Here is a 27,566-nt window from a genome sequence, read left to right as displayed (position 1 = left end):
TTCATGTTCCCAGGAAAATTGGCAAAATATGCAGACTCAGTTTCATGCAACTATTCCACTCAGTGAAGACAAGAGTAACTTACTTCATCCCAGTAGTTTCTGGGTTCCTGGGAAAATCCCCTTAAACTTTGGTCTTCCAGAGGTACCCAAGAAGGTAAACAAGAAGAGAGATGAATCATTCCTTTCAGGAAAAATGTTTTGCAGAGTAATAAGTATCAAAGAAAAAAAGTCACTTGCCTGAACAATTCCTTGTAGTTCAGTGTGAAGTAGGATGAAACCTCTTGCAATGGGACAGTCTTACTTCTCCTCTAGTGTGCTCCTGCAGACAGCAGCCCAATAAATCTGTTCTTCAACGTGTCCTTAATGCCAGCAGCTGACAAAGGCTCAGCTGAGCACTGGATGCTCAGTGGTGATATAACTGAGGTCTGAGGTAGGTAACTTTATACGTACACAACAGCAATCTCCCCTCCATAAGGATATTTTTAAAACATCCTGATAAAGAATTAAAACAGAGAGATGCAGAAAGAGGTGAAATTATTCAGGATATACAATAGAGGAATTTTATTACCAAACTGACTGCATTATAAATCAAGTGCTCTGTAAATGCAATAAAACAATTGTTTAGTCTGCATGATTCATACCCCAAACCTCAGTATTCTGTGTTTTGATCTTATTGCAGCAATAAACTGTCTAGACAGCAATTAACAAACTGTTTTTTCTTCAGATGTTTGGAGTGCCTTTGCTGCCTGATCAGCACTCAGAAATACAGGGCTTTTTCTTCTATTCTGATTAATTATCAGGTTGATCAAGAGGCATGGTTAGCCACCCTCTGTAATTGCACAGCATTTCTCTTTAAGTGAATTGCTATAGGAGAAATACCAATAATATTGTTTTTCATTAGTACTAAGTGGCAAAGATAATGATTTATTTTACCATGGTGGTCCAGAATAAGTGTTAATGTAGAATTTATACTGACAAATAGGACATCATTTTAGCCACCATTCAACAAGCTACTTGTGTGCATGCCCAACATTATGAATATCTGCAATCCTGGTAGAAGAAGTTTAAATTTTGGTGTGTGACACAATACTTTGCTGAATTCCATCACGTACAGCTTCCTCCAATCTCTGACTGGACAAATGGAGGAGCAGTTGTGTCGCTTTTTGGTCTTCAGCTTAATGGGTTACCAGTAGGAGGTGAAATTGGAAGGGTCCTAAAACACAGGTGGGAAAAAAGATACTCGAGAAAGCCCTGCAGGAAAGGAATAAAGAGCACTCCTACAGATACTGCTTTCATGTAAGGGATACGATGTGGCCTTAAACAAATCCCTATACGATCAGTTTTGCGTTTCCCACGGTGACCTGTGCAGGTGGGTGCTTCCTTTCCAGCAGGGATGGAGGGCTGCCACAGCTGTGCTGAGCTTGTTTGGCACCAACACCGAGACCACAAACTATGTGTGCGTGTGCTCATAAAGAAGGGAGGACTCACTGCACACCGTTTCTTTTGCTTTTACAGGAGATGAAACCAACCCCTGGTGTTTGCCTGGTGCAGCACACAGAGCTGGTGGCTCCCAGGATGTGAGGCAGAGCAGCAGCTGGGAGCCTCTGCAGCTCCAGGCCCTGCTGGACAGCTCCCACCCGCACCCAGAAACTTGGCGTGTCACGACAGCCCATGCTCATGTCACGACAGCCCATCCTTGTGTCACGACAGTTCATCGTGCCGTGCAGTTCCACGTGTTCTGCTGGCTGCTGCAAGCGAACAGAAACAGAGTCCATTAGAGAGGACACTCACCAGCAGAGCAAGCTTACATCACTTCTCTGCACAACTTATGTATCTGGACAAGTAAGAATATTTATCCATGTGAGTAAGTATGTGTCCTTATTTCACTCCTGAAATAAAGCCACAACACCAAAACAACCAATAAAACACAAAGCTGTAACAGAAAATGTTATAGAAAAACTTTTGGTACTGGTTTCAGGGAAATTCAGAACTGGTAGAGGTAAGAATGCCTCTTTAATTCAACCACATGGATGTATTTTGGGAACTTTCTTTGAGTTTTCTTTCTGAAGTGATGCCCTAGAAATAGGTATTTACCTTCTAGATGAAGTTATCTGTATCTGATTCTATGATAACTCACAGTTCAAGAGCAGATCACCTCATCTTCAGCAAGTCTCCAGGGCTTGTATTGAATGGGACATTCTGTTATTCCAACTGGGCCATTTCTGCAATCAGCTAACAGCCACAACCATGCTGTCAGTAAAATATTTGAATGAGACACATTTCCAGAGCTAAAGGTGGTTCATAACAACATTTGTGCCCATGTATTTGAGGCAAGGCCAAAAAAGAACCCAAAAGCATCACTGCCTTGTTTCATCAAGCAAGGTCACGGTGAAGGGGAAAGGAAGATTCTGCAACTGCATATAGGAGGATACACATCTTACAGGTTATCAACTGGATAATTGATAAATCCAGCAATTACAGTGGAAAAGTGCCGCTGTGGGGATTAGTTGGTTGCATCTGGAAGGGTTGAAGAAGATGTTGGGAGAGTGCGGCCCTGGGAAGTGTGGGAACTGCTGCAGGAGTCAGTGAGTGCCCCATAATCACCAACAAACACTTGCTACGTTCGTTTGGTTTTTAAATTTCAGACAGCGTTGCTTAAGGAGCTGCACAGGACTCTTGGTTCAACTCCTTTTTCTTTTTAAAATAAACTCATTTCTTTGGAAAGCTTGAAAGAGGAGCTTTCTTTCTTTCTAATTTGCTTTCCCTCCGTTACGTATGAGCACCGGGCAGATTTAGTAGGAGTGCCCATGAAGCCCGACCTGCAGCCTTTATACATTTTCCCTGGAGAAATATCTTTGTCTTCAGAAAAAGATACAATAAAATGAAGGAAAGATATGTGCAGACTTTACAAAGTCATTAGGAAACACACACAGTCACTCAAATCAAATTCTGGGCTTGCTAACCTTGGCAGTGTCCCTTTAAATTAATTTTGCAGCCTGGAAACACACAAACAAAATATTCTAAAGAATTTCTTATCTGAAAGAAATCGTGGAAAAGCTGGAATTTGTTCCCCAGTGTGGTGCACGTGTGGGGAGGGCCCTTCCCATGAGACTTGTGGCTGGGGCTGCCCCAGAGAGATGGGCAGTGGTCCAGGTGCCCACAGCCACAGGTGGCCACGTGTCCCCTCCCCTCTGCGGGCACCATTGTGCCTCCATCTGCCCCTCAGTGCTCCGAAAGTGCGAGTCACAGCTGGCTGCTGCTGCCTGTAGGGCTGGAGCTCACCTGACTGCAGCCGAAGTGGGCACTGTGTGGGATTCAGGACTGCTTGGCTGCACTTTCACAGCATGAAACAAACAAACAAGAATTTGAATCCAGTTATCAGGTTTTCATGCAGAAAAAACATCTACAACATTTTTATTTTTATTTTAAATAATAATAACACTGGACACGGAAATACATAAATATGCTTTCCCTGCTCTCTTGTAAATTTTCTTTTGCCTAAAATGAGTGCAGAGGGTGAAGGCTGTGTTGGTGATCTTGGGAAAGTGGGTGGAAGAAAGGGCAGAAAAAAAAGACCCGATGTGACTTTTGTGCTGCTGCATGGGCTGTGCAGCCTGTAACCCCACGGCCGGCTGTGCTCTGCACAGCTCAGCTGCAAAACAGTGGCACCGTTACACTGCAATGCAGTTCTGATACACAGAGGTAAAGCCATACGATATGGCTCTCACAGAAGACAAAAAGACGGAGGAGCAGAGCTGTTTGCCTGCTTTTCGAGGCTTTTGTTGTAGAAGCACAGAAGAGCTCTTGGAAGAGGGAGATGCCAACCGCTCTTTGCTTGATGCAACTCTTCCAAATTACACGCAGCCTTTGCAAGTTTATTTCTTCACCCATTCTTTTATTAACTGATGTTGGATCTTTCAGATGAATAGAACTCCTGACACCAGCTGTGCAACCCAGGAAATCTTTAGGAACAGAAGTAAAAGAAGAGAAGGACACCTTTTTCACAGAAAAACTGCTAAGACCACAGGAGCCATTTCAGGCAGAAATAGGGCATTCCCTGTCTTACTGCCTGATTCCAGGCTCTGAACTCGGATCAGCCCCTTCCAGGTTCCCCTGCCCCTGTCCAAACCGACCGTGAGCTCACTGGAAAGCAAACCTTGCAGCAAAAGAGTCCTGACAGTGCAGAGCTGCACGGAACAACACCAAACCCCCCGGCTTGGGCTCAGAAATGAGGTGATCGTCCCGCATTTCAGAGAACTGTGAGAATTAACTGCGGGGATTTCAATGGTTAACGCTCCCCATTCATCAGGCCGGGCAGAGGGGGCAATGAATGCCGATCGCTCAATATCAAGTTTTACATAGCTCAGTACAGCCTGAAAGAAAGAAAGGCAAAACAAAGGCTTAACATTTAAATATTCCAAATACGTTTTGTTGCATTTTCTTCAAGCTAATGCTGCCAAACAGTGAATCTAATTAACTGGACACAGGAGGGCCTTTATGAATGGAATGTAACATAACCATACAAAGTAATCTCGTTACATTGTAACAAGAGGTTAAATACCACTTCCTGCTATGTAGTAGCTGTTAAGTATAGTATTGATGAAAAATATGCTAATAACACCTTCTGAAAAGAATAACTTAGTTCTTGTTAGCTAATCTCCGCAAGCTGTTTGGTAAGCTGCTTTTGCAGCGTGGTTCTATCACATGCACATCAGGCCGAACGATGCTGTTATGTCTATCACCGATTTAAGCTGCGGGAGTGGATTTTTCCATGGGGAAGATTCTCGTATATATGTGTATAAATGTATTTGCATGCAAATTGGCAGAGTTCTGCCCTGTGCTCAGCAGCCTGCCCTGCCTCCTGCAGCACCTCGGGGTGCATGGAGCTGCGGTGGGTGCAGGGCAGGGTGCAGCTGGGCACGATGCTATGGGACAGGGAAGGTGCAGCTGGGCACGATGCTCTGAGGTTGGAATGCAGCTTGTGCCAAAACTCTTCCCCTGACAGTTCAATTAGGGCTATGCCAGGATTTGTACAGACTTTTGCAGAGAAATGAGAATCTATCCTATCCTTTCACTTGCGAGTCAGGAGAAATCTGCTTATAAATTACTGCTGTTTGCATCTGGGGGATAATTACTGCTCAAAGCTCACAGATAAACCCAAAATTTTAACTTAATAATGTCAAAAATGTTAACTGTTTTAAATCACAGCAGCTGTCCTGGACCTTCGCAGTCACTGAGCTGATTTGCAGTTGTATCAGTGTGTCAGCATCCTTCCTGAGGTGCCCGCAGTGCAGGGGGGGACTGGCACTGAGCCCCCGCCTTCCTTCTGTGCACGGCCGTCTTATCTGCAGAGCAACTTTCTGTTTTCTTTTCTCTCTTCATTTCCATAAACAATATGCACAATTCTCAGAGCCATTCAGTCAGCAAATAAAGGCAGAGGGCTAAGTAAATTTGCTTCACACCAATTATTTTTGTGAGGTCACCGAGTTAAGCATTAAAGAATACTGCTGCGGATGAGCACTCGGGAACAGTGTGACTGTGGTATGAGGTGCACAAAGCACCCAGTGCCCGGCAGAACACGACATTTATTGGGAAGCTTTGTTCCACGAGCTAACAGAACAATAATCCTTTTCATTTAACAACTCCGCATTACTCATTTCCCCACGTAGCCCAGCTGCACTGTAAGCCACTTTTGTAAGTCACACCATAGGAGAGAAAGCGAAAGATGTGTGATTTCAGGGGGAAAAGAAGGGATTGCTCAGTTCCATCGCGAGCTGATTGTTTCTGTGCACAGCGTGAGGGTGAGTAGTCGTCAAATTATTGTGCTGTGTTTTTATGCAAATAAAATTACAGAAGGAGAGAACATTTTTAAATAATCAGAAGCCAAGTGAGGAGCCAAGAATCCAGCTGCTGCAAATTTGCATGGCTGTATTGTCACACTCCTTACAGCTGCTTGCAGCAGCGAGAGTCTGGCCCTGTTTGCTATGTATAACTGGCTTGTAAGCAGTAAGTAACTGTGACAAAACGCTCAGCACATGAGTAATTGCTGATGAGTACATTGCAGACAAAGCGCTCTGGGTTTAACAAAACAACAAGGCGGTATTTCCCCAATGGGGAAAAATTATACTGCAGTTATATTGCTATTAATGGAAGAAGGAACGAGTCTGAAAGTCACTCTACTGGTTTTAAGATGTGAGGTCAGAATCAGACTCCAACATTTCAGGGGATTTCAAATATCAACCAGAAAAATATGACCGAAAAAGACAGATATGTGATGCCGTGTTGTCTTCCTAAGAGCAAAAAGTGGCACCTGGGCTGGCACCTTCAGGAGGGCAAAGTCGCTTTATTTTTGGAAACTTTATTCTGTTGCAGGAGAACAGAAGTGACTATTATGTGTACCAACAAAGGGAAGGCAATCAAATTACAGACATTTCATTGTTTAGTCAAGAACAGCTTGAAAATTATACATCCAAATGCAAATCAGGAACACGGTGTACGCTTCCAAATCAGATGAAAAGCTGAATGCAACCGTGGCCCAAATTCTCACTGCCTGCATCCACGTGTGCCTGCTGCAGGCTGCGACCCGCAGGACCCAGGCAGGGAAGGCACAGGGCTGCTGCTCACCAGGGCTGTTTTCCCATCTCTTTTTGCCCCAGAGAGCCCTGAGCTGCACACCGAGGCCAGGCCCTGACAGCTTGTTGGGATGGCCAGCTTGCAGCTGCCCTGCAGCTTAATGCCACCCTTCTTTTTATTACCAAAGAAAGTGTTGCTCTCAAAACAGGAAAAATTGCACAAACAGAAGGCCTCATCGGGTCATCTTTTTGTTCAGACAGCGAGAGAATCACTTAATTACTGCCGCACTGACAAAGCTATTCCTCATCCATTTACAGTATTTGAGTTAGGAAGGGCTGAAGCAGATCGATACACAGGAACCTGGTGACAGATGTCATTTTGCCTTTACAGTAAGAGACAATACAATGAATGCAATATTTGCTCTTTTCTTGAGGCGTCTGGGTGTCAATGATAACATCCAAGGTCTTTGCCTTTGTCACAAATATTTGATTGCCTTTCCAGCACCTCAGTCAATAACAAACACCTCTGACACTCGCTGCTTGCTGTCCATTTTCAAAGAGAAAACAATGCCAAGAACCACAGATCCATCTGCTGCAGAAACTTGTGAAACTCTTTGTTTCATGGTTTTTTTTTCCCCCACGGTGCTGAATAACCCCCTTGTCCCATATGTCAGTGAATTCTTGTTCCCTTACACTTTCCAGATCTGCGTGCACGAGGCTAATGCAACTAGTGCTGACAAAGGGGCTGCTGCCGCCAGATATTAAACATGAACAGTGCTTTAAAAAAAAAAAGAAATCTGTAAATTAATTAGTGCCTGCTTGGAATTCAGAGCTGGGAAGGAATGGGGAATTTCACTTGACTCATCTTCCTACTCTCCAGCGCTGTGGAGCTGAAGGGCCAGGCAGTGCATGATGGCACTGATGCTTTCAAGGGGAACTCAGAGAGCGTAAACAGTTGTGAAATGAAAATAGCAAATTCCACAGTTATGACTCCGGTGAAAGTTACTCAGACATTTACATAATGGAACTTCCTACTCCCCAGATATCTTCCTTTCTGAAGAGCTGTCTCAGGAAGGGATAGCATCAGGGATCATAAATTGTCTTTTGGCTTTTCAGCACTTTACAGGCTCCCATGCATCGCCAACAATAGGACTGGGGAATGACTCTTAACAGCTCATTAAGGCTGTTTTTGCCAAATGCAAATAATAAAAAGGCCTCTTAAGAGGCTGTCTCATTTTTATTCAGAAAAGCCTACTACAGAATATAAAAAGATGCCATAAAATGGAAATGCAATAGAAGACCCACTGCAGTTATCTTCGGTATCCTTTGAAAGATTTCCAGGCTACCTTCAAATCTCATGGGCATTTCTGGATGCTCCACTGAACGATTTTGCTACGTGAATAAGACTGTTACAATTCAGAAGGGCGCTTCGGAATATCAGACACTGTGCTGGTAATGCATGGGTTTCTGAAGAGGAAGGGGGGATGAAGTAAACAGCAACGAGATTTTAGTGGGCTTGGGTCACACTTGCTACGTTTTCTTAGTATTGGTTCCCATTCACTTCACTGTTTCAGTCTTAATGTAGCTCTGAATCTTCAGTGCTGTTGAACCTCCCCACAAACGTAGCAAATATTCCTTGCCTATGCAAGGCATGAAATTTGGTGTTTCTTCATTCTGGAGGGGCTTGAGTGCTCACTGCTTTTGTAAGTCACATTGGTTAATAATCCATGGTAGTAATCACTGTGACATCTGAGGACTGCCCTGGAGTCTGCATTATTGCGTGTTTGCATGGACAGACTTTCTGGATCCATCTCCCCTGTAGGGAAATCCTAGCCATGTATACATAAAGTCACTAAGGAACACGTCCAATGAGCTGGATTAACTAGGACAATTCTGCGTGGTTTGAGAACAACTCCATGAACATTAATATAACGATGAACATTTATATCAGGTGAGGTACTAATTAACTTTTCTCATCAACTGACTAATATTAATGTATTTATAGGAGATTTAGACTTACTTTATGTTTCTTTCTTACACTATTGCCTGGAAAAAAATGTATTTCCCATAGACTGAACATTTGCTTAAATCTTCATTGCCCGAATACCAGTAGGTATTCCTCATCACTGTTATTTATTGTGCAACAACACCAGAAATCCCCTCAGTGAGAATCAAGATGTCAGTGTGGGAAATGAGCCTGCTGTCAGCAGTTCCCCAGAAATACACTGCAGATTCCACATGGAGCCTGCGGGGTGCAGGAGTAAGGCTTCATAAATTTGTAGCACTTTCTTAAATCAGGGTTAAGAACTAACATGGAGGCCACACTTGGAAACTTCCATTGAGTAAGGACTGGCAAAGAAACAAACAAGCAATCCAAAGGCTCTGCAGAACTATGGGCTCCATCTCAGACTCGCCCTGCAGCCAGCACTAACACACGGTACATCCTACCTGCATTTTCTCATGCCTGCTTTGGTACAGCCTGAGCCTGTAGGATCACATCTCTTGGTTTAGGTTTCCCAACAAGGAACAACAGCAACAAAAGGAACAATACCATCGGTTTTGGGCTTTTCTCTCCGGTGTAAAAAGTAAGGGGGCATTTCTGGCTTTGTCCCACGCAGTTGCTGATGTTATGCCACTCTCAAATCTACACTGTGATTTAGTGCTGTTCTCACTACCTTGGCCTTTCAGAGTAGGAGGAAGGGGCAAACTTGACTTTTTTAAAATGCAAATGAACCACAACCTTGAAGGGCCTTGGACTATTTTCCTAACTTCCTGATGGCCCGTAAAAATGTGTCTCTAACATTTTGTTATGATGGGAGACCCCCACGAAGCAACATAATGGAAAATGGCACCGAGTTCCTAAACACGGGAATTAAAAACATCTTCATGCTCTTAAGAAGTCTTCTTCCTGCTAAGTTAACTTTTCCTGAGGTTGCAGTCTGCTCTCCATGCCCCCCACCCTCCCGCATTTAAAGACTGCATCGATTTGATAGTGGTTCATTGGCACTACGCCCTACAAGGAAAAAGACAGTAGGGTTAAATTGTGAATAGCCCTTACTTCTGAAAAACTGCTGAGCTCCACCATATGGACTGCTATATGCCAAGGAATATGCTTTATTGGCATTGCTTGGAGGTTTACAAGCAATCTTCTTGAAGTTTTAATGGTTGCTTGGGTGATTTATCCTGTCTTGAGAGTCAGTGCTGTTAGGAGGCACCCAATTCTTGAGCTCTTGCTTTCCTTTATTATGAAAACCTTTAATCTTTCCTACATGTACCATAAATAACCTCATTATGGCCACACAGAGAAAATGTAACTGTTCCCATGTAAGTTTTGACTTTTTACTTAACACTTTTATGAGCTACTCTAACTTCACAAGGCGGATGCTTAATATACAGCAGTAGAAATTTGGGGGGTGGGAGGGGGGTGAAGAGAAAGGCCAAGAATGAAAGTGTCATATACAATTCTAAGTCCAGTGTCATTTTTCAGCCACAATTACCTCCATGATGACAAGCAGTCTTTGCTTTCTCAAAATTCTGAAGGGCACCTCGCACTGCTTCTTATGATGGCTGTTTCACAGCACTCAGCACCCCAATATTCGGTTCCCAAAACAGTATTTCTCCCCCAAAACGCTCCTTAAATTTGTTCTGCCCCAAAGTGTTTTCACAGAAAGAAAGAATGGATATCTTTGGAGGCTAGAATAGGAAGCATTGATAGAGATATACAGGACAGGGGTTGGTGCTGAGGTTCACAGCATGAGTAACAATTGCTTCAAGTTATCACATTCATGTATTCAGGCATTAATTAATTATTCTTAAATAGAAAAAAAAATTGAACATACAGAGAAAGGAAAATTTTGCTAACTCTTGTAGCTCTCCCCAATTATATCATCCTTATGAAAACTAAAATTATTTAAGGAAAAATGGGGCAATGTCCTCAGAGCCACCAAAGCCCCCAGACCTCTTTGGCTCCGTATCACGTCAGTCTCGGTCCAGATGCACCCTTTCCCCCTTTGCCTCAGTTCATGCACATGTAAAACGCAGATGAAAACATTTACTTCTCTTTGTGAAGCCTTGAGTTCGATGGAGAGAAGAGGGCTGTAATAATGGTCAGCACTAGTTCTACTTTTTCTTTAGCTTCAGCGTTCTGCCTAAAGGGATTTTCTTTAACAAAACCTGGTCCTGTGTGAGGAGGTAGCTTTGGGACTGTGTGGGACATCGATCACCACACCCATGGGTGGAAAGCATGAGACAAATCTCAGATAAGGGGGGAACAATTCGAGAGTTCGGACTGATGTTTCATGCAAAACAACATTCAAATTAGCATCAAACAGCCGAGCATATAACTTGAGATGGAGGGATCTGTAATTGAAGCAAAGTGCTTCTCCTGAGCTAATTGCCATCTGAACGACTGTAAAAAAAGAGAGAAAAGGACTGGAGGGCAAATTACAACTTCGGAGAAGGGATGGACTAAAGTTAGAGGATGCATGCGAGAGTTATGCAGGGAATTTGCAAAGGGTTGGGCAGCTTTTTATGGAACATTTGCCCTTAAGTTTTAAATATGTCCTTGGTTGTGTAAGGAGGATGGGGAGTGCAGAGTAGGAAATACCTCTATTTTTGGATAGAGGACATTCGATGTGAATTTAAATACAAAAAATGCTATCTTACATAGAACATACAATAATAGCAGACCATCCCTCTTACTCCCACAGTAATCCTTATGCCATGGGTGAAGACTAAAGCCAAGTCCCCAGTTCCATGCATTTACCTGGAGATTTTTGCTATTGTCCGGAGCAGCTCATGCTCCCGTGCAGAAGGGTGAGCAGATCTCACACAGCATTGGCACATTGGCCAAAATGACACACTGTAAAACACTCCAGATAATCACAACTGGATTAATTAGCAGCAGCTCACATGTTCTGAGCACGCTCACGTTATTGCAGGGCGCAGAGAGGGATGCTTTATCGCCAATAAAGTGCCCAGTTAAAGCCTAATAAATGTAAGCTGCTGAAACATCCAGAGGTTCAGCAAGTGAGTCCAATCCATCCGTTTTCTGCCACATTATGTTTTCCTACTCAGGGATTGCAGCAATTTGGAGAACACTTGTTGGTTTTGGTTTTTGCTATAACCAGCATTGCATTTCCAGCATGTAATATAGTTTAAATCTGGGATGTATATTATGGGAGTGCCTGAGCTCTTCTGCAGAACAGAATAAACACCTCATACCAGACTGAGACGGGCTGTACTTTATAATACCAAGAAAAACTGAAACAACTGATTTTTGCCTTTTGTGAAGCTCTGTAAGGTCTGGATGTAAAAGACAAGTGACGTCAGCAGTATTTTGTCTTCTTATTCAGTGCACTGACAAGACAGCAACACTGTGTGCATTATGCAAAGCTGGAAGGAGTTTGCTTTGGAAGAAGCATGAGTGCAGCAGGTGACAGAAGCAAAGCTCAGAGAGCCAGCAGTTCCTCAGCTCTGCTCGGGCTGCTCTGGGTCTCTGTGCAGGAGGCAGCAGTAGGTGCTCCTCCAACATGGGGCAGGAGGGTGAACGTATTTCACACTTACAGAGAAAGTCTTTTGGAAAAACAAAGCCGGGACTTCCCGCTATGCACACAGAAATGACCTCGCAGAGAAATAAACGTTGGCTCTCACTCAGGATCTCACAAACTAAAGTAGAGGCTGTGGGGGCAGAGGACTCTGGGACAGCTCTGTGGGTACCATGAGGGCAGTTTGTTGTAGGGGCCACCCCCCAAGTGCTCTGTATTTGCCCCTGACCCTGCCCCGACCCGGTCCTATTCATGCTGTCTGCAGGAGCAAGAAGAACAGAGGGTCTCCTCAGCTTCCAGCTGCTTCTGGGTCGTGCACGAGAGCAGAGTGTGATCCCCGTTGCAGGAGATATCTCAAATGGCTGCTTTAAGCATGTCTTACCCTGCCCACGTGCTGCACTGATGGGCACACCATGTCCACGAGACAAATTCTATTTTCCCAGGTAAAATTCATGCTGAAAATAGCATTTCTTGCCTGTGAGAATTTAGTTTTCAGTGGTAATTTTCTAGAATAAACACAGAGTGTGCAGACCTGGAATATGTAATCAGATATTTTCAGACGCCCTTACTACCACACATCCAGTTATCCACTTTAACAAGCTGATATGACACATGAAAGCGCTGAAATCACTCCAACAGACATTTTTCCCTTTCTGGGTCTCCCCACCACATCAACCCATGGTCGTGCAGCCTTGGAGAACTGTTTACTTTACCAGAGTAGAATATTCCCAAAAGTCTGTGGCTATTTCCCAATTGTGACGATGGCTGGGGAGGGGATTGCGAGCTGATGATAACGGGATGGAGGAGATTAGGCAGCTAAGCCATCCATTTTAGTTCCAGTGATCAGATTTCACAGCCTTTATCTGAAGCACTGACTGGCTGACTTTTCAAGCGAGGGTAAAATGAAGGAGTGCAGCTATAACCAATAACTTAATGCATGTTGATTGCCATCAAAAAATTGTCATCTATCCGAAGGTGCCTGTGTTTCTGTGCTGGTATATGCGTTTGAGCTGGAGAGTTTCATCTTGTAAATGCTTATTCTCGTTATCTGTAGAATTACTTATAGCAGAAAGCTCTGCTCCCACTTGTGATTGCAATCATGGTGCTCACAGTAAGCATCACGGCACAGGTTTATAAAGATCAGCATAGATACCAGGGACAAGGTTCTGCTTTAGGCAAACAAAATGCTTCAGGGCTGAACAGAAAATACTGGACTGGACCATTAGGTAGAAATTACTTATCAAGAAGAAAAAAAAATACAGTCCAGAAGAATTCAGTCAGTGTTGCCCAGACATTTTACAAGGAATTGTAAATGCTTAGTACCATAGTTGCCAAATACAATGAAATACAATTAACTGGTATTAAGCTTTTTATGATAAAAGGGACCTTTCCCTTAAGAACAGCTTTTAACGAGCAGCTTTACTTGTTTATCCTTAGAAAGAAAAATCTGTCCCTATATATATTTTTTTACTTTAAACCTAAAAGCACGGTGTTATACATATTAACGCTCTAAGAAAGCTCCCAGGAGTTTTCCAGACCTCCCATGGGTACCCTGAGGGGAAAAACAGAGCTGCACATGGGGAATGTGGGGGTGCGAAGGGAAGGAAAAGTTAGTTCCAAGTGCACTGTGATGTGTCAGATCTCAGGAGGCATGGGAAAAAAAAACCACAAAAATTGTGATTTTTTTACAAGGGAAACGGTGTATTGATTTGAGACCTTTATATCAAAAGGAGCTCAATTAATCTGATTTCAGTTGGCTGTGAGTACATCCCTACCTTTCAAAATCAAAGCAACAACCACAGCAACAAAATATCAACAAATGTACACAGCAAAAACTGCCATAAGAAAAGATAATGATGTACAGTGTTAAAAATGGAAAACACTGCAGCTTCTGAAGTGCTTGTGGCAGTGGTTCTGTTACAGGAAAGACTTGAGGTCAGTCTAAAATACAGATAGTGATTTCAGAGTTTTGATCCCAGTTGTCATTTCACTCTAGTGATGACATGCTCAGTAAACAGAGCGAGACAAGCCACGTTCCTTGCAAAATGCTGAAGTATTATTAATAAATGTGTTATTTAAGATAACCCTGTAGGGCTGCCTGTATGGAGATGAAATGGAAAAATAGAGAAGAAGAGGCGAGAATTTGGTAATAAACATACAAAAACAACAAGCCTCTCTGACTTTGCTGCTGTGGGGTCAGAAATTCAGGTGTACAGACAGTGCTGGAGCTGCTGAGACTTTCACACCACCAAAGTGGCACAAATGGCTTTTCTCCAAGGGTGTGCATGGCCATCATCGTGGCGTCTGCCTTGTGGAGAAGCGTCTGGTGCTGCCATTGGTAACCTGGAAACTCCTTCCTGCTTGCTCACAGAGGAATATATGTGTGTGTTCTGGAGATCTTGTAGTTAGTTTGACACCAGAAGACAAATAATAAAGCACCATATAGGAGGTAAGAGTCCACTGTCAGCGTATGATGAACAAAGATATTCAGGGGGTTATCGGTGTGTTGCATCAGGCTAAACTTGGTGTAAAACTGCTGCAAATAGATCAAATGCCATAGAAACGGCTTCATTAAAAAGCAGATAAAAGCAATACATTTATGCATATTTAAATCCTTTTTATTTTTTTTAATTTCCAGACAGGCTTATGATCATTAATTTCCATCATTTTGCTATTTCAGAAAAAAAACCATGAGAAGAGTTTCTTACAACACCTGTATGGTTTGCTGTGATGGCCCAAGCCCTGCAGGAAGGCAGCAGAGGCTCTGCAGGGTCAGTAGTGCACACGTCCAGAGGCTCTCACACAGCACGGTGTGGGACAGCACAGCATGTGATTGTTCCACTGCTGCAGTGCAGGCACCTGCTCACCAGGACATGGCAGAGACCTTCCTTACTCTTTTCTCAAAAAGGAATTTCAGGGCAGGAATGTTTTCTTATCAACAGCAGCAACTTTCAGACAGGCAGACTCATGACTGCTGGATCAGATAAAGTAGCTATGGAATTTATAGTGTCCCCATTACACAGTATCTGAGTATGATATGTCACAACATCACACCGACATTGGGAAACATCATCTGCATTTCCCTGTATAAAGGGTGAAACTAGGGCAAGGGGAGAAGAGGTAATTTGCTCCCAGTTGCCCAGGAAGATGGCAGCAGAGGGGAGCTGAGCAGCGGCTGTCGGCCCTCAGCCAACACCCCGCCCAGCTCTTCTCTCTAAATTGATGCCTGTGAGATTTCCATTCATGATGTGTCTCTGGAGCTGTGCAGGGTACAAGCAGCAGAGGATTTCAGAAGCCTAAGCAGGGTGGGTAGGAACCAGGAAGCACGGGGCAGGGCAAGGACAGCCATCCTGCTGCTATGACACACAATGCTGCTCTCAGAAAGCACCCAGCTGCTGGCAGCCATCTAACTGCTGGTCTCTGCCCTGCCTCACCTCAGGGCTGCCCGCTGTACCCTTGCTCATCAGCTTTCCTCAGCAATTACATCTTGCGGGTCTCCTTTGTAAATAAACAAGCAACAAGCAGCACTTTAGGGCTGATGTAACTCACAGACACACTCTGAAATGCTGATGGTGGAGAGGCCTCCCAGCCTAACTGATCTTCCTTGCTATTGCTTGCAAGAATTAGAAGGTTCCCTTTGCTTTCCTTTGTAGGTGGCTCCCACTGCACTGCTGTATCTGTGATTTGTTGCAGATAGGTTTCCACCAGTTCCTTTCTGAGGGTGCACTCCACACCTTCTGTCTTTGGTTGCTGCATGACCACAGTAACGGCCTACAGTACGGCGAGGAGCAGCAGAGCCTGGGAAGAGGGGAGAACTCTTTGAGTTAACCCAGCGCTCGGTGCTCAGAGGGAGATGTTATCTGGTGCTCAGCAGAAGTCATTTTTGTGCAAAAGCAAGAGATAAGATATGAAAAACATGAGAGATTTATTTCCATTTCTTGCATTCGGGTGCATAGAAGCTTAAAGAGCATTATAGAGCACTTTCTTCAGAAGCATTACAAAAGACTCTTCATTTCTCTATACAAAAGACTCTTCTATACATTTCTAGTCTAATCAAAATCTAAGAAACGGGCATATGTAGGCAGTGATTTAGAAGTTAGCAGACTCTCTAGCTAAGCAGAAATTATTGTTATTCCAGCATAAAAAGTGTTTGTGGGCATACAAAGAAAAAGAGGGTAGTGAATAAAAAGTCACGTCATTACTTAACAGTTGAAACTGTAACTGTACAGAGAATGAGACATGCAATACGGGTTATATGGCTTACTGGGCTCTGTAAATGCAGAGATTAGTCTGCACCTGCATTTGTAAACTCCTGAGGTTTGTTTAAGTTCAGATGCTGACAACAACCAGCCACCCAAAAGCAAGTTTCAGCTTTCTGAGTGGAAAAAAAAAATCCCGATTTATTCTCTCTATGAATAAACAAATAAAAAAAGCTTCTAATTCAACAGGATTGCTTCTGACGTGGAGTTGTGTTCAGTGTAAAGATATTAGAGTTATTTCAATGCAACCAACCCAGGACTGGCGTCTCTCAGTAGAGACCACTAAGAAACAACAGAGCTGACCCCAGGCTGCCTGCTGGCAAACTACAGCCATCAGAGCATCTCCCACCTCATCCTGTCTGCACTTCCACTGTTCTTAATGAAACCCCCTGGGTCACAGACCGCATGCAGGGACTAAAGCTATCACACAGACTGTGATGTTACAGCTGGAATCTGACTGGAACCCAATACAGAATCAAAATTACATAAAAATGATTTTGTGGCAACCTGCCCTCAATCCCACGTGGGAAAAGTCACCACATGTCAAATGAACTAAAAGCAAAGAAGAAATCCTCCCACCGAGCTGCAGGCAGGTGAGGTGCAGGGCAGCCTCCCTTCCAGCACAGCAGGAGCTCTGCTCAGACACAGAGGTGGGCAGAGATGGCACACGGGCTTCTACCTGTGCTAGAACCTGGCATTCTGCCTTTCTGGTGCCCCAAGGATGTGGCCGCTCAGCATTCCTGTAGACCAAAGGCAGTGTTAATGTAACACGGGGCACCAGACGGTGGGTGCAGGATACCTGCTTCAAAACGCTGTGCTGTGACTCTTTGGGAGCGCTGAGTGCTGTCATTTTCAGGTCACACAAAGCCTGAAGATGATTTTGCTCTCTTTACAATTTGGCAAACTTCACTGCAGACCTTTTTTTGCAGGGATCAGAACTCAGCAGCACCTCCCCCCATCCCTGCCCTTCAGTTTCTTTTTAGAAGATAACGATTACATTCATTTGATTCACAACAAAAGCAAAAGCAAAAAACACAAAACAACCCCCCAAAACGTACGAATTCCCTTTGTTCCAGATGACTGCAACACTCCCGAGTTAGGCAAACCATTTGGTGTGTGCGTGCGAGGCTGCAGAATGAATTTTATTACAGCCACAAAACAGATTTTTAGCAGCGGCTCGGAGCTGCATGCAGATGAAAGGGGAACCAGCTGAGCTCTGCGCTGCAAATCGGTTCCCCATGATTCAACTATTTCATCCTCCGGGCTACCATCGCCCTCCTGGTTCTGCAACAAGTGATAATGCTGGCGATAAAAGACTCTCCTGGATGATCAGGGAAGGGAGATAACAGCTCTCGTGGCCTTGCTTGTGGTTAGTGAATACTTCTCTGAGAGATGTTTTGCCAAATGTAGTGAAACGAGAGGGATTAAAAGAAAATAATGATTAAAGACACTAATTGCCATATTGCAGCCTTGCAGAACTTTGTGATATGTTGCTAGAATTTTGCCCTGGAAAAAATGCAGAGAACATTGCTGGGATATAAAGTGTGCAGTATGTGCTTTTGTTCCGCTCCAGCCAAATTAGCTTTGCTATAATTATCACTTTTTTGGCTTAATTATGAATAACTATGGATTATTGCCACATATTAAGTTATGTTGCGCTCGGATATGCTATTCCCAGCAAAACGTATGGGTAGCCACTAAACTTATACCTGATTCCTTTACAGAATGAGAAGGAAATACTCCTTATCCTCCAGCATGAAAACAAATAAAAAGTGCTGAACAAACAGTGTCCGTTCCTTCATTTAGCTGCTGGACTTTTTACTCATTATTGCAAACTTCTGGGCAGAAATTTGAAAGGTGGATCAAACACAGAATTATGAACTTATATGTATGTATATATCTTCAGGTCAGTAATATTCCGAGCATTCGGTGTCTCTGAAAATCAAGCCACATTGTTTAAGTGCTGTAAGCCTGCATTGTGAATACTATTTAGAAATAAAGTTCAGGATGATGTTTACAAGCATTCCTGAATAAAGGCTTAATTATCAGCTCAGCTGCTGGTTTCCAGATGCCCAAATTTACAGTTTTCACTTCATTTGTGCGCCTGTGTGAAAACTTCTGGCAGCACTCACAATCTCCAGCTTCGGGAAGCACCGATGAGCCAAAAGAAATATTTTTCAGCCATTTAAAGCTAGATGGGGGCTTTAAAAAAACAGCGCAGGGAATTGATACCAACATACAATAACCACTACAGGAATCCGAGCGCTTGGACTCCCGAATGCAGCAGTGCACATAAAGACAGGCATTATTTCAGCACGCGCCTCTAAATGCGTGCGGGGGCACCCAGGAAGCTGCTTCTTAGGTAGGGAAGATTTATATGCAGCCCATTCAATACCAGAACTTTGCTACTAAATGCTTTTCAAATACAGTTCATTTTCATGCCATGATCTCTAATGAAAAGTGCCTGCTGAGTGCAGTACAAACCATTTGGTGCCCCAGTGTCAGGGGAGGAAAAGAACAACATTCAGTAAAACTGAAGGTTTTTATTATCACGTCGTAAATGAACAAATGGCATCTGTCAATACAAAGGGGCTCATAGGGGGTATAGAAAGGAAGCTTAGTTATTACGCTCGGGGTGTGCTGCTGAAGTGACAAACTGGAGTTCTATTAACATGCCAGTTATAGATCTCCTCTTCCTCCCCCACCGCCCCGACCATTTTCTTTTACCTCCTTCAATTTGGTACATACCAGAACGGCTGTAAAATGAGCTTTGGTCAGACAGTGCTCACCATTTAATGCTGGGAGCTGCAATCATCGCTACGAGTAATTAAAAAGTGGGGCCTCGGTATTCACATGGAAAATTGGGTCCTGAAGCCGCCCGTCCTTCGGAGAGCATCACCGGGCAGTGAACCCCTTTAAGCACTAATCCCGTCACAGTTTTCATATTTAGGCAATAAACATCTTTCACTGCACTGATAAATGACAAAGGTGTTTATGAGCTTCAGGAAATGTTTATACCATAAGTATAAAAACCAGAGATGGGATTGTTGGTGCTAGGGGGCACTCAGGTCTGTGCTCGGAGCCCGGAGGAGATGCGGGGGTAAAAGAAAAGGGAGGCTCGGGGGATGGGAACCTCCTCCAAAATGATTCTTACTGGAAGATATTAAGCTGCTTTTCTCATAAAAAAACTGTTCAGTGGCCCTGAGCAGGTGTGGCTGCAAGCTGGCGACCGCCAGTGAGACAGAGCCCAAGGAGGGCTGGGGAGGTCCCCAGGACCCCCTGCTCCAGCCTGGGGGAGGAAGTGGGGCTGGAAGTGCCCCCCCGAGGAGCCAGCCCTGCTGCAGGCTCACAGCGGGAGCATCCTGGCAGAGAAAGGGAAAAAGCTGGTGTTCCTCTTTGGGAAAAGTGTACAATTAGACCTACAGTATGCTGAAAAGAGCTTAGTGGGCCAGACCTAAATCATGTTAGCAACCGTGCGAATACAGGACATCAGGCATTTTTAATGGAAACAAGAAAATCCCTGAATTGCTTATGTGCTTTATCAGCTTATTCAACCGCCGGGACGAGTTTGTATTTTATTATGAGCAGGCATTTAAAATGAAGCAGGAAAGGAACTGTTATGACTATAAACAACAATTTCATTTGAACTTATTTTGCAAAATGCCCAGAATACAAAACAAAACTCTCCTGCGAGTGCATTACACAAAAGCAGAGTTTTTATCATGCCCTAAAAGGAAAGGTTTTAGCACGATGAATCCTAAGCACCGAAACTGTGAAGTTAGGAGACTCAAAAATAGCATAAGCAGGCCTTGATCAACTTGCATCTCAGGCTGAGCTCATACACCCGAGGCTTGCTGCCGTTTGGCAATGCGTGGGAATGCCAGGGTGGTTACCCACGCTCTGCGCTGGCTGGATGAATGCCCACCCTACACAAAGCAGCACGCTCCCAGCTCCACTTCCAAAGGATGGATGGCGGACATGGTCCCCCAGGATTTCAGGGAACATTGCTGTTACCAAAGGGTGTGTCATCTCCTGCAGATCCCACTGAGGATGACGCACAAGCAGACTGCATCCTCCCACTGGCAATGAATTGCAGTCACAAGTGTTGGAGCAAACTGATTGCAAGTGGAAATTGTGCAGACAATGACACAGGCTGCTTGGGATAACACATACTCGTTATTTTTCACCTTCAACACCTGATTCCACCTTCTTCTGACATAATTAATGTGTCATGAAAAGGGAAGCCTGTCTGAGTTTTGCCTCCTCTGACCACGATATTGGGAAAAAACCACCTATTTTGACAAGGCTAAGTGGAGGCCGGGCTTTGCTCTGCTCACCTCCCAGCAGATGATGCCACCTGCAGACTGGCACACTTCAGTTGGCCGCGCTCCCTTTTCACCCCTGCAGAGGATCTGCCCCACCACAGGTGTAGGGCTGCTCACTGTAAAAAGATTTGTCTGAATCTCTGTAAAAAAGCTGGGCGGCTTCCTTTCACCAGCCTAGAAATCAAAAAGCCTCTTAAAACAAGAATAATCTCGGGGATGTCACCACTCATACTGGATGGCTTTGTGCACACATTTCTCCCTCATGCAGACTCCTGCTTTTACAGCTTTATGACAACAGCCGCCTGGCTGCAGCGTCTGCTCTGCAAGTGGAAGGGAAAGCAAATCCAGGTACTCACCTGAAATTGTCGGCAAAGTTTTAACTTCAAATCAGTGCAAAAGCTAATTAATTAACTAAAGAATGCCAGGCTGTTGCAGCAACTTGCTTCTTTTTGTTTTCATGTGGGAGAGATGAAAGGGTTCCTGCATCTTCAGCAGATGGAGGGATGGGAACGAACCACAGAATTTGCCTCAAATTAAGAACAAATACATAGCAACTTTAGTTGTTTGTCCCCGTTCCCTTGTGTGTTCACCCCAGAAAGAGATTTGCTTGCTGGGAAAGCTGTACAGAAAAAGCAGCTGTTGGTGTAAGGATTATTTAGGAAGGAAAAAAAAACAAAAATCTTTCAAATGCATAATCCAGAGTATTCCCATCAGAGATGTGATTGCAGCCTGCTTAGGGGAGAACACTGCATCCCTGACACGTGGAGTGCAGCACACAGAGGCACCTCGGAGCCGCCCATGTGTCAGAGCTTGTGTGCACTGGGACCTGGCCTTCACCGACACAAAGCTGTCCTTACAACCAGAGCAGGAGCTGAGCTCAGGACCTGGAAGCAGAGCAGCCAGCCAAACCATGCCAGAGCTCTTCTTTCTGTCGCTGCTGTACCCATGCTGGCTAAGTCACATGAGCAGTGGGAGCATAACATCCTCCCCTCGGTGGCTGTGGACAAACAAAGGAAAAATCAATTTATTTGTGAAGGGGAAAACTTCACCAGGTTTTTTGTTTGTTTGTTTGTTTTTTAATAAGAAAATACTGAAGAAAGGAGATCTTATGGAATAAAGCCCAGGAAACTGCCATCCTTATTTAAGGACGCTAACACATGTAAGGTGAGATCAACTGAACACGTTATTAACACTCAAACAACGATGAGCAGGAGCACTGTGAGCCACTACCGCGACTGCCAAAGGGAAATACAACGTAGGAACGTTTTCCACCCTTCAGCTCATGCAGCGGTACGCATCTCATAGCGCTGACACATCGCCCTGCTCACGGCGATCCAGAAATGAAAGGAACAAACACAAACCGAATCACTGCGACATTTCACACCTCATCATCGAACTCATGTTCAGAAACACTGCGGGGCATCCTTCTGGTGTTCGTTACTGATAACGCTGGGGGGGATCAGCCCCCTCTTCATTAGAACTAACGTTTGTTTTCTATGGATAAATCTGTAATGCATACACAATATAGATTTACGAAATTAATATATTTTTTTTAGCGACAAAACCAATACGGATATATCGGCACTAAGATTTGACGTTTTCTGGCAGCTTTCATCTAACAAACCTCACCGACCACTGCACGTGGGGAAAGCAAACTCACGTGAAATGAATATCATTAAATCTGCCCGAGTGAGAACACTGAAATAACTGCTGTACATATCCCGACACAACAAGCAGTTCGTTGAACTTTTTCCTCCACTATTTGCATCTGATAAACAGTTTATTTTCCCGTCTATTTAGCATACTTGTCTTTTGTCATTCGGTGACGGCACCGCTGGCTTTCAGGACAGACACACGGCATTCACCCCAGGATCAGATAAGCACCAGGCTCACTTACTGCAATCTGGGAGCCAGACTGGTCGCATTTAGAGTAAGAATTTCTCATAGCGTTACTATTCAAATTCAGAAACAGAGAAATAAATCTGTCTAATCTCTACAAAAGCCCGCTGGCATTGCACTAAAGCAGCACTTGGAAGCTTCCCATCACGGATGAAACCAGGCATCCTATTCTACCCAAAATGATTAATTGGAAGCACTGCTAAAATAGCACCTGAGGTCTGGTTCGCGGTTGGAGAGGAGGTGGCAGTTTGCAGGGTCTCCTGGTGGCCAGGTGTGCTGAGGACACTGCTTTAGGACACACGACTTGGGCCACACAAAGCCCTTACATTAGCTGAACTCAGCTGGTCACAACACATAACCACCCTGATGTATTTTTGTTGAATTTTCAGACGCATCTGTTCCTACGAGAGCTGCACTGGCCCAGTGGTAGCACCTACACCTGTGTACAACCAGCAAACACACGCGTGGACCTGAGCCTCCAGGAGGCCCCTGCACCAGGGCAGCACAAAAGGCTCCCTGTGTTTGGGAGCAGTGTAGATGGTTTGTATTGGAGATGAGAAAAAAAATGATTTTCACAGGTACAAGGAAGAAGAACTGACAACTTACGCTTCATTTGAAGCAATGTGTTTTGTATAAATATCTTTTACTCCTCTCTTCCCATTCACCTCCCCTACTTCTGACATAAACTGTTGCATTCCTTTAAGATTTATGAAAGATTATTTGAGTGAGAAGTGAATGTCTCAGCAAATGACTAACTGACCTTCCACCTATGATCATGACCCTCAACCAGATGAGCCTTTTGAAGAAATATTTTGGATTCAGTTAGGAAATGGCAGTGTAATTGAAACAAACTTGGTGGGGCTGTTCAGCACTCTGGAAGAACAATGCTTGGTTAGGGATCCTTTGCCAACTGCTTTGCCTGTAGGAGTTAAATTAATGGCCAGTTTTCCCACATGCAAGACAAGACACAAGGACATTTTCAGACTGTGGTGGTAATAAAAATGAGTCATTTATATTAAAAAAATAATAGATTGAGTCTCAGGAATAGCTTTCATCAGATCCATAAATTAGCCATAAACTGAAGTCCTTTTTTATATTTGGTAACTGCCCATATTTTTCTGAACATTTAATGCTAGCTTCACCCTTTACTCTTGCAAGAGATATCCATGCAGATAAGCAAGTGATGCCTGTATTACAGCCCCCTGCATAGTAAGAGAGAAGGTAGGAGCAGCAGTGACATGAGATGCTGCAGCAGTAATGAGACTGAGCTTATATACTACATAAATTATGGCACTTCAAAATTCTCAAGAGTCTCTGAGCCAAAGGTCTCAAATCGTTTGTAAATGTGATTGAAGTTTTCTATTTCCTCTACGAACCAAAGTAGGTTTTGCTTGACGTTTAATCTTTGTTCACTCTGCCCAGTGCCTCTACAGATACAGCCAGAAGTTGCCACACAGTCACACATTTGGGGCAGCCTGAAGCTGCATTTGCTGTCCCAGTTGGGAAACACCTCCAGGGGAAAAAGTCCAAAAGCTGAACAGTATCTGAGTTATTTCTTTGTGTTTGAAGTTTAAAACAGTGGTGTTAACTAGGAAAACAAAAACAAAGACAAAACAGAAGAATCTGAAAGGCTGATTTCATAAATAGTTTGATTCAGGCAGTAAAACCTGAAGTGAAGAAAACTCTCAGCATAAGATGCAGTGACCTTTCAGACTATCACTAATTAACCCAATATACAAAGTGGAAGTCAGAGCATTCCTGCAGGCAGAGGGAGCAGCTTGCATCGTCTCAGTTTTGAAGACAGAAACTTCGAAAAGCACAGAGATGTGCACATGAGATGAACACTTTTGACCTCCCTATGCTTTTCTGTTTTTATTTTTAATTCTCTGAGCGTTTCATTTTTGATTTGCCTTTCGTGTTATTAAAGTGGGATCACTAAAAATTCTGGACTTTCTCTCTTTTTACATGTTTTAAACCACGAAAAACAACCCCGACCAACCAACATCAACAGCAATTTTTCACAAACAGCAATAAGATACGGCTATAGTGCAAGGTCTAGTTAGACATTTTAGTCGTATGACCTTCATCTTTGCAAGAATCTATTGTTATATTCCATTTATTTTTGTCAATATTGACATCTGACCATGGACACAAAATGATCTCTTTTTCTTGCCTATACTCTCCTGTCCAACTTTGCATTAAGAAAGCAATTGAAAAGCCTAATGCATGGAAAGTGAATCTTTTGTATTCACTATAATGCCCAATTTTTCCTTTGGACTTACCAAAGCTGTCCAAACAAGAGCTAGATTTTCCCTTTCAGGAGAGAATAATGGAAACTTTAAATGAAATCAGAAGGTTACTTGACCTGTTAGAAACTCTGAGGTAAAACCGATGTGAAATTATAATGTAAAGCCATGTGAGGATGTTGTATCAATTGCAGCGCCTTCTGCAATCTCGTATTTTCAATAGAGCTAAAAACGAAAATAACTTGGAAACTTGGAATGATTGTGCCAGCTGCTGAACTGCCACATTGTGTGCTACAGCTAGCACTGAATGTAATTTAATTTAAATTTACTCATAGTGAAAGATTGATTATGAACAATCAAATGGTCTTTCAAATAACTACAAAAAACATTGCTGCTCGCAAGTGAATTTCAGGCAGCACTTTGCAAGACGAGTCCTAAGTACATCCTGCTCACCTTCACGTGTGAGCCCACAAAAGCAACCTGGAACTCTTGAAACTTAGCAACACTTGGGCATGCACCAAACCCTAGATCTGGCAGGTAACTTTGGACATTCTGAGTCCGGCTGTTGCACCAACAGACCTTCGGAAAGCACAGATTTCACCTTGAAGAATACAACCCGTCCCTGAAGATATCGCCCCAAACCTTTTTGGTTGAATGCAGTGAAGCAGAGAGAGGAAACAGCCAAATTTTCACCCACTTTAGCAAATCTAGGCCCATGGCTCTAAGCATGAAATGTGAGATGAATTGGTTACTTCTGCGCCAGCCTATGTTGGAGTTTGCTTAATAAAATAGCATGTTAGCAGGCGGATCCTGGAAGTGAACCAGAAGGAGCAGCAGAGTAACGGTTCCTTTAACCTTCCCTGGCCCCTTAATGTCTGCTATGGGCAACCACAAAGGAGGGAGGTGGAGTTTCTGTGCACTGTCTGCAGCTTAGAGGAGACAACAACAGAAAAAAAGAAAAACTGTTTGCAGCGGTTTATGAGTAAAACCATTTAACAGCAGTCTGTGTGAGGTGTGCACTCAGCAATGCAGAACTGGGGATGCCCAGGGCACTGCCTCTCCTCGGCAGAGCCAGAGGAGGGATCGCTGTTTAAGATCACTCCAAGTCCAGACTGAAGCTCTGAGCCACGGCTGCGGAGCTGCACGGTTACACACACAACTAAACTTATGTACTTCTCCTTTAGTTTGAGAGAGAGAGCACAGTTTGTTTTGAAGATGACAAGTAATACCTGAATCTACTGCTGGACACGTATTGCAAATTCATGCAATTCCCAGTATTATACAAACTGGCACACCATCTCTCTTAATCTGCCTTCCACTCAAATGAATAAATATTCTGTGTATCTTTTGATATAGGCATGAAAACCTTTAAATACTTTGGGACATTTTTGTTAAAAGTAATTTTAAAAACCCCATATTTTAAAGGTAAATTGACATTTTTTTTTAAATATCATTCAAGTTTTTTACTGCTCTAACATTAAAGGAATGGCTAATACTGTCACTGCTTAGAAGGGCGTTTGCCCTTTGAGCTGAGTGCCTTTTCTTCTTTCTACATGCATTTCGCCACCATTTCTTTTTGATGAAAGTGTTTTCTCCCCCAGTCCTGTGCATTAGGTTGACAATGCACAGGATTGCCAGACGGTTTTGTCGCTTATGCCATAGACTTTACTATTCCTTTGAACCTCGCTCAGCGTAAAAGAAGTTTTTCTTAATAAGTAGTTGTTCATCCTTTGATATGCACATCTGGATGTGCCTCTTATCTACAACGTGGTAATGCTGCTTCCTGAAGATAATGATAAAAGAACAACTGCAAATAACAAAAAAAGAAAAGCTCAAAATACTGTCAGATTTCTTTTAAATAAATGGGTGGGTGTGGGGTCTGGAAAGAGGTGAAACTCTCTCCTCATTTCTTTGGCCCTTTGTAGTAGGAAAATAAAAAAAAATAAAATACAAGCCCATAAAGAAAACCGCTGATTTACACATAGGAATCAAGGATATGAGAAACACGACTGTACAGATTTGAAAAGTCTTACATAGCTCAAATAAGACATCGTTTGATTTTCAGTTTACTGCCTATAATAAATCATAACATCAATATAAATAACAATCAACTCGAAAGCACGTTCTCAGCGCAGCTGATGAATTGACGAGGAAAAAGAACCCTCTCCATTTGCATCTGGGACAGACATCTTCCAGTGTATGCTGCCGTACTGCGTTTGGTACCACGGAATTCAATTTCCGTTAACTTTTAGATAACAACTGCTCAGCATTGCTCAGCTGCACCTCCACCAGTTCTCCCGTCAGCTCCTTATCTCTGAGTTTCTCCATCTATTTTCACCACTGGGAGCTGAGGACAGTGGCTGGCGGCGGCAGGATCGGTCCCACACGCACAGCACGCTGCTGAGAGGCACGATGCGAGCCCGCAGTGCTCTCCTGCATGAATCCAACTTGCCTGCCCACCGCCTGCCTGAAGCTGAGTGCTCCAACAGCCGACACCGACAGGCTTCCAGCTGCCAGCTATGCCAGCCTGACAGAATCCTGCCTTTCCCCATGGCACACCTCTGAAGTCATTCCCCCATCTCCGTGAATAAGTCACAGCTTTTTCCTCATGACAAATGAGAAACAGCGAGTCAAACATTTTTGGTCACTGCAGTTGTTAGGTCTGCCTGCTGCATATCCCACTGCAGGCACGCAGCAAAGGCGAGGAGCAGAAGCCCTG

The 27,566-nt window shown here is 43.7% G+C and overlaps 1 long non-coding RNA gene across 1 annotated transcript in view; it reads right to left on the bottom strand.

Moving 5' to 3' along the window:
- Positions 1-27,566, bottom strand: part of LOC104914068 (uncharacterized) — a 30,666-nt gene extending 3,100 nt beyond the window's left edge. The window contains exon 1 of the long non-coding RNA XR_795807.4: positions 84-27,566. This is a non-coding gene — a long non-coding RNA (uncharacterized LOC104914068). The remainder of the gene's footprint in view (positions 1-83) is intronic.

Source organism: Meleagris gallopavo, chromosome 22 (assembly GCF_905368555.1).
Source record: "Meleagris gallopavo chromosome 22, MGAL_WU_HG_1.1, whole genome shotgun sequence".
NCBI lineage: Eukaryota > Metazoa > Chordata > Aves > Galliformes > Phasianidae > Meleagris > Meleagris gallopavo.
This window is presented reverse-complemented; position numbering and strand designations above follow the sequence as displayed.